Below are 10,010 nucleotides of genomic sequence, written 5' to 3'. Positions count from 1 at the left end.
GCTGGCCCTAGGTGATTTTCAAGTGTAAGCAAACAGTATTTTGGCGCCCGCCCTGCCCAACCAACCACTGAAAAATAAAAGGTAGGCTGTTAGGAATTGTGGGAGTTGGAGTCAAAACACCTGGAGGGCCAAAGTTTGCCCAGGCCTGGGGTATATAGTATTAGCTCTATTTTTATAGCAGCTCTCAAGCAACCAGAAGGTTGCAGGTTAACATAGAGCCTACTGATACTTTGCGACATAACGGTGACAGTTTATCCTATGAGTTGCCATAAATCAGAAATGACTTGAAGACACACAGCAATGACGCCTGAAGAGGAGGCCTTGGTCTCTGTGTGGTTGCCCGCAGGGACAGGCGGGGAGGGGTCTGTGGCCATCGCCAGGGGTCTTAGACTTAGGAGCATGGAAAGGAGGCGAAAAACCGGAGCTGCCACTTCCACAGAGGCATCGCCAGGCTGCGCTGATTTGCCCTGAACCCCACCTCAGGTGCCATATATATAGATGCGAACATACATATACATATATATATATACACAAATATATGCACACACATATATACACAAATATATGCACATACACATATATACACAAATATATGCACACACAAAGCACATATATAGAAACTAGGCCACAGCAACGCATGGCAGGGGATGGCTAGTCTATTATAAAAACATGGGAAAGGTTTATTAAACTACAAAAAAATGTTGTGGTCTGGACACTGAAAGGTTAAAACAGCATTACTTGATTAAGGAAAAATATAAATCAAGTACTTAGACTGAAGAGTCCACCGAGGGGCTTCAGCTTGAAGGCAGAGAGAGAGACCAGGAGGTAGAGCCATGGGCGCTGTGCTGAGGTGGGATTTGGGACAGCAGGATCGTGGGTACTGGCAGAGGGCAGGAAGGGATCCGGTGCACAGATGTTGGCCAGAAGGATCTCAGCAGGAAGGAAAAAGGCAAGAAAAGGAAGGAGAGCCTCAGTGGGTCAGCTCTGTGTGTGGATCCGGCTCAGGTTTCCTTTAGGGCATGACCATCTGGAGGCGGTGGGGGTCCGGAGCGGATCATGAGTACATTACTCAGGGAGATGACCCCCTCCCCTCTCGCTTGGGAGGCAGAGAGAGTGAGAGAGAGAGAGCCAAGGAGTGCCTGCTTGTCCTCCTCCTGCTGCTGCTCCTCCTTCCCTGCCATCTGTTGCTCCTTCTCAGGAGGGCCTGGTTAGGCGAGGATGTGGTGGTGGGATGCGCGGGTGGTGGCACTTTTCCATTGGTACCTGCAGCCCATGCTGACTTACTGGAGTGTCTTCTTCAGCTTCAGCCTCTGACTTGCCTTTCTGGGGCCCATGCTGTTCAACCTGCGCTGCCAGACCCAGAGCTCCCTCTCCCAGATCACCTGGGTCTTCTTCTCGCAGTAGTTCCTCCTCGGAAGTTGCTTGCAGGGCATCTTCAAGCGGAAGTAAGGCCACTGCCGAGGGCGCCTCAAGAGCACCCCTCAGGGATTCGCGCTATATGCAAATGCGTATCTTGCCTATTGCTTCAGCTGCCCCTGCCCCATTGTATGAATGTTGTGTTTGTTTACCAGAGAATAACAGCTAATGTGCAACTTTCCTTAGTTTCATAGCAAGTTATGAATCATTCCAGATAGTAATAATAAAACACAACCAAATGCATGACTGCAAAAAATGTGACATTGCTTATATGTGTATAAGTATATCCATGTTGAGTTCCAAATATTGGGAGAAAGGTAAGATAAAAATGAAGTAAATAATAATAATAATTAATGTCATTTGTGTAATTGTTGTTCTGAAACTGCGATAATGAAAAATAGTGTGAAACTCAGATGCTCACTATGTCATTAATGGCTGTTGTTAGTAAAGTAACACGTTTGTGTGAGTGTGCACATGTCCATGTGCCTTCAAGTTGTCTATTAACTTCTGGTGACCCCTCTTTACACAGAAATAAATGTAGAACTGGCTAGTGGCCACAGGACGAAGTTTTTTTACTGTGCAAGGAGAAGAAAATAGATCCGGAGAAAGGAATAATTGCTAACATCTCTATACCCAAAAGGCAGAGGCCATTTCTTGATCACCCTAAAACTCATTGTTAAACTAATTACTGATTCCTCATTTGTGGATGGCCATATTGTCTGAAGACATGTGAAAGAAATGAGTGTACCCATGTTGCAATGCAACACCACAGCTATTATTCTCAATGGTTTAGACTCCCTCAATTCCTACCCATCTCCCTTTTTTTGTTGCTTTCCGTCTGGACTTGCTGCTGTGTTTGACCAGCAGCAATTGCATGATAGAGTATTCCTATTTTTCTTGGAACATTTGACAGTGCAAATGATCCTACAGAGCCTGAATTTCCCCTCCAAGAAAGAATTACATCAACAGAGTGCCACTTTCAAAGAACGAATATTTCATCTCTCATAAAATAATGAAATATGTACAATAGTGACAACTTTCTTCTGGTCCCATCTAAACTGTCACATAATACAGTTTGAAACTGCATTATATGGTCACTGTGGACTCATGCAATGCAGTTCCATTGCATTACACTATGTAACACAGTTCTGTCCCAGGGTTATAAATCTATATAAATAAAAATGTAATGTTCGCTTGTGGGATTAACATAACTCAAAAATCACTGGACGAATTAACAACAAATGTGGACACAATACACCTATCAGGCCAACGAGTGAATATCACTCATAAAAACACTAAAAACACAGCGGAAGGGACTTCAAAAGCCAAAAAATAAAAATATATATAATACAACATATGAGTAAAACCATATATATAGACGCACATATACATATATACATATATACACAAATATATCCACACACAAAGCACATATGTAGAAACTAGGCCACAGCAACGCATGGCAGGGGATGGCTAGTCTATATAAATAAAAATGTAATTTTTTTTGTGATATTCACAGAACTCAAAAACCGTTGGACGAATTGACACCAAATTTGGACACAAGACACCTAACAACCCAATGTATCTCTTTCACACAAAAAAAATTGAGTTTGTCATTTGGGAGTTGTAGTTGCTGGGATTTATAGTTCCCCTACAATCAAAGAGCATTCTGAACTCCACCAGTGATGGAATAGGACCAATCTTGGGACACAGGACTCCCATGACCAACAGAAAATACTGGAAGGGTTTGGTGCGCAGTGTCCTTTGGTTTTAGAGTTGTAGTTCACCTACATCCAGAGAGCACTGTGGACTCAAACAATGATGGATCTGGACCAAACTCTACAAGAATACTCAATATGCCCAAATGTGAACACTGGTGGAGTTTGAGGAAAATTGAATCTTGACATTTGGGAGTTGTAGTTGCTGGGATTTATAGTTCGCCTACAATCAAAGAGCATTCTGAACCCCACCAACGACAGAATTGGGCCAACCTCCCACACAGAACCCCCGTGTGCGCCACAGCAACGTGTGGCAAGGGATGGCTAGTCTATATAAATAAAAATGTAATGTTCATTTGTGGGATTAACATAACTCAAAAACCACTGGACGAATTGACACTAAATTTGGACACAATACACCTAGCAGGCCAATGAATGACTATCACCCATAAAAACACTGAAAAACACAGCGGAAGGGACTTCAAAAGCCAAAAAATAAAAAATATATTACAACGCATGAGTAAAACCATATATATAGAAGCAAACATACGTATACACAAATATACACAAATATATGCACACACAAAGCACATATATAGAGACTAGGCCACAGCAATGCATGGCAGAGGATGGCTAGTCTATCATAAAAACATGGGAAAAGATTATTAAACAAAAAAAAATGTTGTGGCCTGGACACTGAAAGGTTAAAACAGAATTATTTGATTAAGGAAAAATATAAACCAAGTACTTAGACTGAAGGAATGAATAGTACCACCCTCAACCACAAAAACAAAGTTTCTGTAGTATAACAACTACTTTCAAAGTAAGTGCCACACAATTAAATAGGAGAAAACACCAAGAACAGATTTCCCCCCCCCCCCCCCCCAGATTTTGTTACATAGTGTTATATGAGTATAAACTGACCATATAATGCAGTTCCAAACTGCAGCACAGATGGGCCCTCTGATCTTTCATTTTATTGGGGGAATAAGGTGAGTAACTGGCATGGAAATGAAACACATTTACATAAGATATTGTGAGGTGAAAATCTTTATTGAACTACTGTACATGTTAACAGCATAACCTAAGGATGCAGATCATTGACTATTTTGTTCTTGCTTAAAAGAGGACATGAACATTCTCCCACAGTATTCTCTCAATATTTGATTATTCCAAAGAATTATTCTATGCACAATAACATCTGGGAATATTGTGCAAAAGCCTGTTTTTGTGCAGAAAAAATAATTTTGTGTGCAGGAAACCTCTTCTCTCTGACAAATATAGGTTTTTGTGCTTTTCTGTGCGGCGACACAGTGGGTTAAACTGCTAAGCTGCAGAGCTTGCTGACTGGAAAGTCGGTGGTTCAAATCCGTGGGATGGGGTGAGATCCCGCTGTTAGCCCCAGCTTTTGCCAATTTAGCAGTTCGAAAACATGCAAATGTGAGTACATCAATAGGTACTGCCTCGGTGGGAAGGAAAAAATACACTCCATGCAGGCATGCTGGCCACATGTCCAGGCGGTGTCTATGGACAATGCAGGCACCTCAACTTGGAAATGGAGATGAGCACCACCTCCAGAGCTGGAAATGAAAAAGAGAAGCCTTTGCCTTTGTCTGTGTATTTGTGTTTCATTGTATTTCAGCAAGGAATTGAATGTTTGCCTGTGTCTGTTTATATGCTATAATTCACTCTGAGTCCCCTCGGAGAGAGGAGCAGAATATAAAGAAAGTGTTATTATTAATAATATTTTAAAAATTATCTCCAAGATGTGTTCATGCGGATATCTAAATGTACACACAAGCAGATTTCTTATTCTTTCTCCTCACTCAACTATAAATTCACCAGTGGGAAGGAAATGGTGTTTCATGCAATCATGCCGGCCGCATGACCTTGGAGGCGTCTATGGACAACGCCGGCTCTTTCGCTTAGAAATGGAAATTACTTGACATCTAGACTTAATGTCAAGAGGAAACCTTTACCTTTATGCAGAATAATGATTCTCTGACATTTTGGGAGTTTTGGCTACAACAAGAAAATTCTTGCTATATTTTTTTCCAATATAATTTCCCAAATGTTGGGAACCTGGAAACATATAACATATAACATATATATTCCTTCCATTTCAAACTCAATCTCATCCCTTTGAGTATGACTTGCAGGTAAGTGGAGAGAAGATTATATTCTCAATTGCATGTGTATCTAATTGTTAGTTGCCTGGGCACATTTTTGTGTTGTTTGTAGTTCGCCAATGTCTGATCTTTTTCGGCATAGTGTGCACAGGTGATCCAATATTTGTGACATCATCTCTTTCTTAAATACATGCAGAGGAGAGTTAAAATAGAAAGTCAGGACAGGGATAGGGGAGAAAGGAAATTCCAGCAAAGAAGCAATGGGTCAAAGTAAAGTATTTATATTGGAATGAATGAATTATGAATAAGCTATGAAACTGGGGAAGAAGTAGACCAGCGTTTCTCAACTTGGGGGTCGGAACCCCTGGAGGGGTCACCAGGGGGTGTCAGAGGGGTCACCAAAGACCAACAGAAAACATAGTATGTTCTGTTGATCATGGGGGTTCTGTGTGGGAAGTTTGGCCCAATTCTATCATTGGTGGGGTTCAGAATGCTCTTTGGTGAACTATAAATCCCAGTGACTGGCACTCCCAAATGACAAGGTCTATTTTCCCCCAAATTCCACCAGTGTTCACATTTGGGCATATTGAGTATTCATGCCAAGGTTGATACAGATCCATCATTGTTTGAGTCCACAGCACTCTCTGGATGTAGGTGAACCACAACTCCAAAACTCAAGGTGAATGCCCATCAAACCCTTCCAGTATTTTGTGTTGGTCATGGGAGTTCTGTGTGCCAAGTTTGGTTCAATTCCATCGTTAGTGGAGTTCTGAGTGCCCTTTGATTGTATGTGAACTATAAATTCCAGCAACTACAACTCCCAAATTACAAAATCAACCCCCCCCCCCCCGCAACCCCACCAGTATTCAAATTTGGTCTTATTGGGTATTTTTGCCAAATTTGAGTACTAGTGGGGTTGGGGGGGGGGGGTTGATTTTGTCATTTGGGAGTTGTAGTTGCTGGGATTTCCAGTGACTGAAAATACACCCTGCATATCAGATATTTACATTATGATTCATAATAGTAGCAAAATTACAATTATGAAGTAGCAATGAAAATAATGTTATGCTTGGGGGTCACCACAACATGAGGAACTGTATTAAGGGGTCGCGGCATTAAGAAGGTTGAGAAACACTGAAGTAGACCATCCCTACATCAGGGTAGACACAGAAAATTCAGTGTTTTAATTGCTTCGATCTTTTTTTTTTTTTTTGCAAGCAACACAAGGCCTTCAGCAGGGTGATTGACTGATGATGGGGAAGGTCATGTGTACAGGAGACATTTCTGGCCATCCCTTGTCCTCGTGGCAGGCATGCAGATGCGCCGTGGACTCGGTCTGCCATTGAAGGTGAGAGGTTGCAAGAGGAAAAGAAAAACAGGAGGGTTAATATGTAACATTTGTATCAAATGACAATGGGAATTTTAGGGAGGGAGGAATCAATTGCCCTTGGCTTCAGGAAACCCCTGGCATTAAAAACTTTCAGCCCAGCTTTGGCTTCTTATCAGAGACCAACAATATCCCTTATCTGTGGGAGCATCTAAGGCCCCTTTCACACAGCTGCATAACATTCACATTGCATGGCAATGTGGACTTAGATAACCCAGTTCAAAGCAGATATTGTGGGTTGTCTGCCTTGATGTTCTGGGTTATATGGCTGTGTGGAAGGGCTCTAAGTGTTTGGCTTTTGAAAAAAGGCCTCTCCTTTACTAAGTAGCCTAGAGTTTAGAGTGGATGCTAACAGAGGCCCCATTTACACTGCCATATAATCGAGATTACCAAAGTAGATAGTTCACATTGTCTGCTTTGAACTGGATTATATTGATGGGGAGATATTGGAAATATAGATATTTATACATATACTAGCTATCCCCTGCCACTCATTGCTGTGGCCCAGTCTGTTGATCTGAAAAATAAAGTAACGAGAAAGTGTTGGTTTCTAATATATATAATTTCTTTATGCTTGTGGGTAAACGGTATTTCTTGCTGTTTCTTTGTCAGTGTTGATGTGGAGAGTGTCTGGTTTGCTCACCCTGGAACATGCAACATATCATTGTCCTTCTTTAAGGGCCCCTTTCAAATCTATGATACTATATCTGGGTGTGTGTTAATTCTATCTATCTATCTATCTATCTATCTATCTATCTATCTATATCTATCTATGGCTGGATGGCTCTTTGTCAGGAGGACTTTGATTACGTTTTCTTGCCCTGATGAAGGGAGTTGGATTGGATGGCCTTGAGTGTTTTCTGATGGTCATGGGGGTTCTGTGTAGGAAGTTTGCCCTGATTCTGTTGTTCGTGGGTTTAGAATGCTCTTTGATTGTAGGTGAACTGTGAATCCCAGTGACTACAACTCCCAAATGTCAAGGTCTATGTCCCCCAAACTCCATCTGTGTTCATATTTGGACGTATTTAGTGCTTGTGCCAAGTTTGGTCCAGATCCATCATTGTTTGAGTCCACAGTGTTCTCTGGATGTAGGTGAATTACAACTCCCAAACTCAAGGTCAATGCCCACCAAACCCTTCCAGTATTTTCTGTTGGTCATGGGAGTTCTGTGTGTAGTGGAGGCTCCTTCTTTGGAAACTTTTAAACAGAGGCTGAATGGCTATCTGTCAGGAGTGCTTTGAATGTGATTCTCCTGCTTCTAGGCAGGGGATGGACTTGATGGCCCATAAGGTCTCCTCCAACTCTATGATTATTTCTTTTATTATTTATTTACAGCTTTTATATTCCGCCCTTCTCACTCCGCAGGGGACTCGGGGCGGATTACAGTGTACACATATATGGCAAACATTCAATGCCAATTTTTGACATACAAACATATACAGACATACACAGAGGATATTTAACTTTTTCTGGCTGCCAGGGGAACTGTCGCTTTCATCGTCCATCTGCGACACTGATGAAGCACTTCCGCATTCCCCGCATGCTTCCCCGCTGTAATGCTTTGCTGGAGTCTTCTTTATGGTCTCATAAATCAGTTAATTTAGCCTCCCCACACTTTTTAAGGTGGTACCTAATTTTCCTACTTGACGGATGCAACTGTCTTTCGGGTTGTAAAGGTTGACAACAGGCTACACACAATTGGTTGGAAACCCACTCCAACCCGGGCTGGATTTGAACTCATGACCTTTTGGACAGAGTGATCTTAATGCAGCTGACACTCAGCCAGCTGCGCCACAATCCCGGAATTGAATCTATGATTCAATTCCATCGTTGATGGAGTTCAGAATGCTCTTTGATTGTAGGTGAACTATAAATCCCAGCAACTACAACTCCCAAGTGGCGAAATCATAATTTTTTGAGTGATAGTCACTCCTTGTGTTGTGAGACATTTTGTTGCCAAATTTGGTGTAATTTTGTTCATTGGTTCTTTTGTTTTTAAGGTACTCATTATGCACAGAGCATTTATATATGTATAGATTGTATTATACATATATTCTAATTCCTTTATTTTCCAGATCACCAGACTGGGCCACAGCAACATGTGCCAGGGGACGGCTAGTAATAAATAAATAAATAAATAGGCCCCTTTTTCACCCTCAAAGCATGCTCTGCTCGCTCACAAAGACATTTGAGTCAGGATCTCGAGTAAGGATGGAAAAAACATTTGTAATTATTCACTCCTGGGTTTTAAAAAAATGTGTTTCTCAATACTTGGTGAACTTTCTTTGTAAGAGTGAGCATTGTGCAGAATATTTTTTTTAGTATGCAGAAGTCCCAGACTGTTACGGAGAAACCGATTTGCTGTGCACAAAACAGATTTTTTTCTGAAAGTTTTCATGTGTTTTTCTCTACAGAATACCTCCTCCAAGGTACATTAGAATGCTAGAATTCTGAGAAGAAATTGTCATATTCCCCCTGCAACAATGGAAAAAATCTATATAAATAAAAATATAATGTTCGTTTGTGGGATTAACAGAACTCAAAAACCACTGGACGAATTGACACCAAATTTGGACACAAGACACCTAACAACCCAATGTATGTCCTTCACTCAAAAAAAATTGATTTTGTCATTTGAGAGTTATAGTTGCTGGGATTTATAGTACACCTACAATCAAAGAGCATTCTGAACTCCACCAATGATGGAATTGAACCAATCTTGGGACACAGGACTTCCATGCCAACAGGAAATACTAGAAGGATTTGGTGGGCATTGACGTTGAGTTTGGGAGTTGATTTTGTCATTTGGGAGTTGTAGTTGCTGGGATTTATAGTTCTCCTACAATCAAAGAGCATTCTGAACCTCACCAATGATGGAATTGAACCAAACTTGGCACATAGTTCTCCCATGACCAACAGAAAATACTGGAACGGTTTGTTGGGCAGTGTCCTTTGGTTTTGGAGTTGTAGTTCACCTACATCCAGAGACTGTGGACACCAAAAATGATGGATCTCGACCAAACTGTACACGAATACTCAGTAAGCCCAAATGTGAACACTGGTGGAGTTTGGGGAAAATAGAATCTTGCCATTTGGGAGTTGTAGTTGCTGGGATTTATAGTTCATCTACAATCACAGAGCATTCTGAACCCCACCAACGATAGAATTGGGCAAAACCTCCCACATACAGAGGCGGCCCTAGGTAATTTTCAACAGTAAGCAAACAGTAGTTTGGCGCCCCGCCCCCCCAACCAATCACTGATATATATTTTCTGTTCGTCATGGGAGTTCTGTGTGCCATATTTGGTTCAATTCCATCATTGGTGGAGTTCAGAATGCTCTTTGATTGTAGGTGAACTA

This window comes from Anolis sagrei, chromosome 6 (genome assembly GCF_037176765.1).
Source record: "Anolis sagrei isolate rAnoSag1 chromosome 6, rAnoSag1.mat, whole genome shotgun sequence".
NCBI lineage: Eukaryota > Metazoa > Chordata > Lepidosauria > Squamata > Dactyloidae > Anolis > Anolis sagrei.
This window is presented reverse-complemented; position numbering follows the sequence as displayed.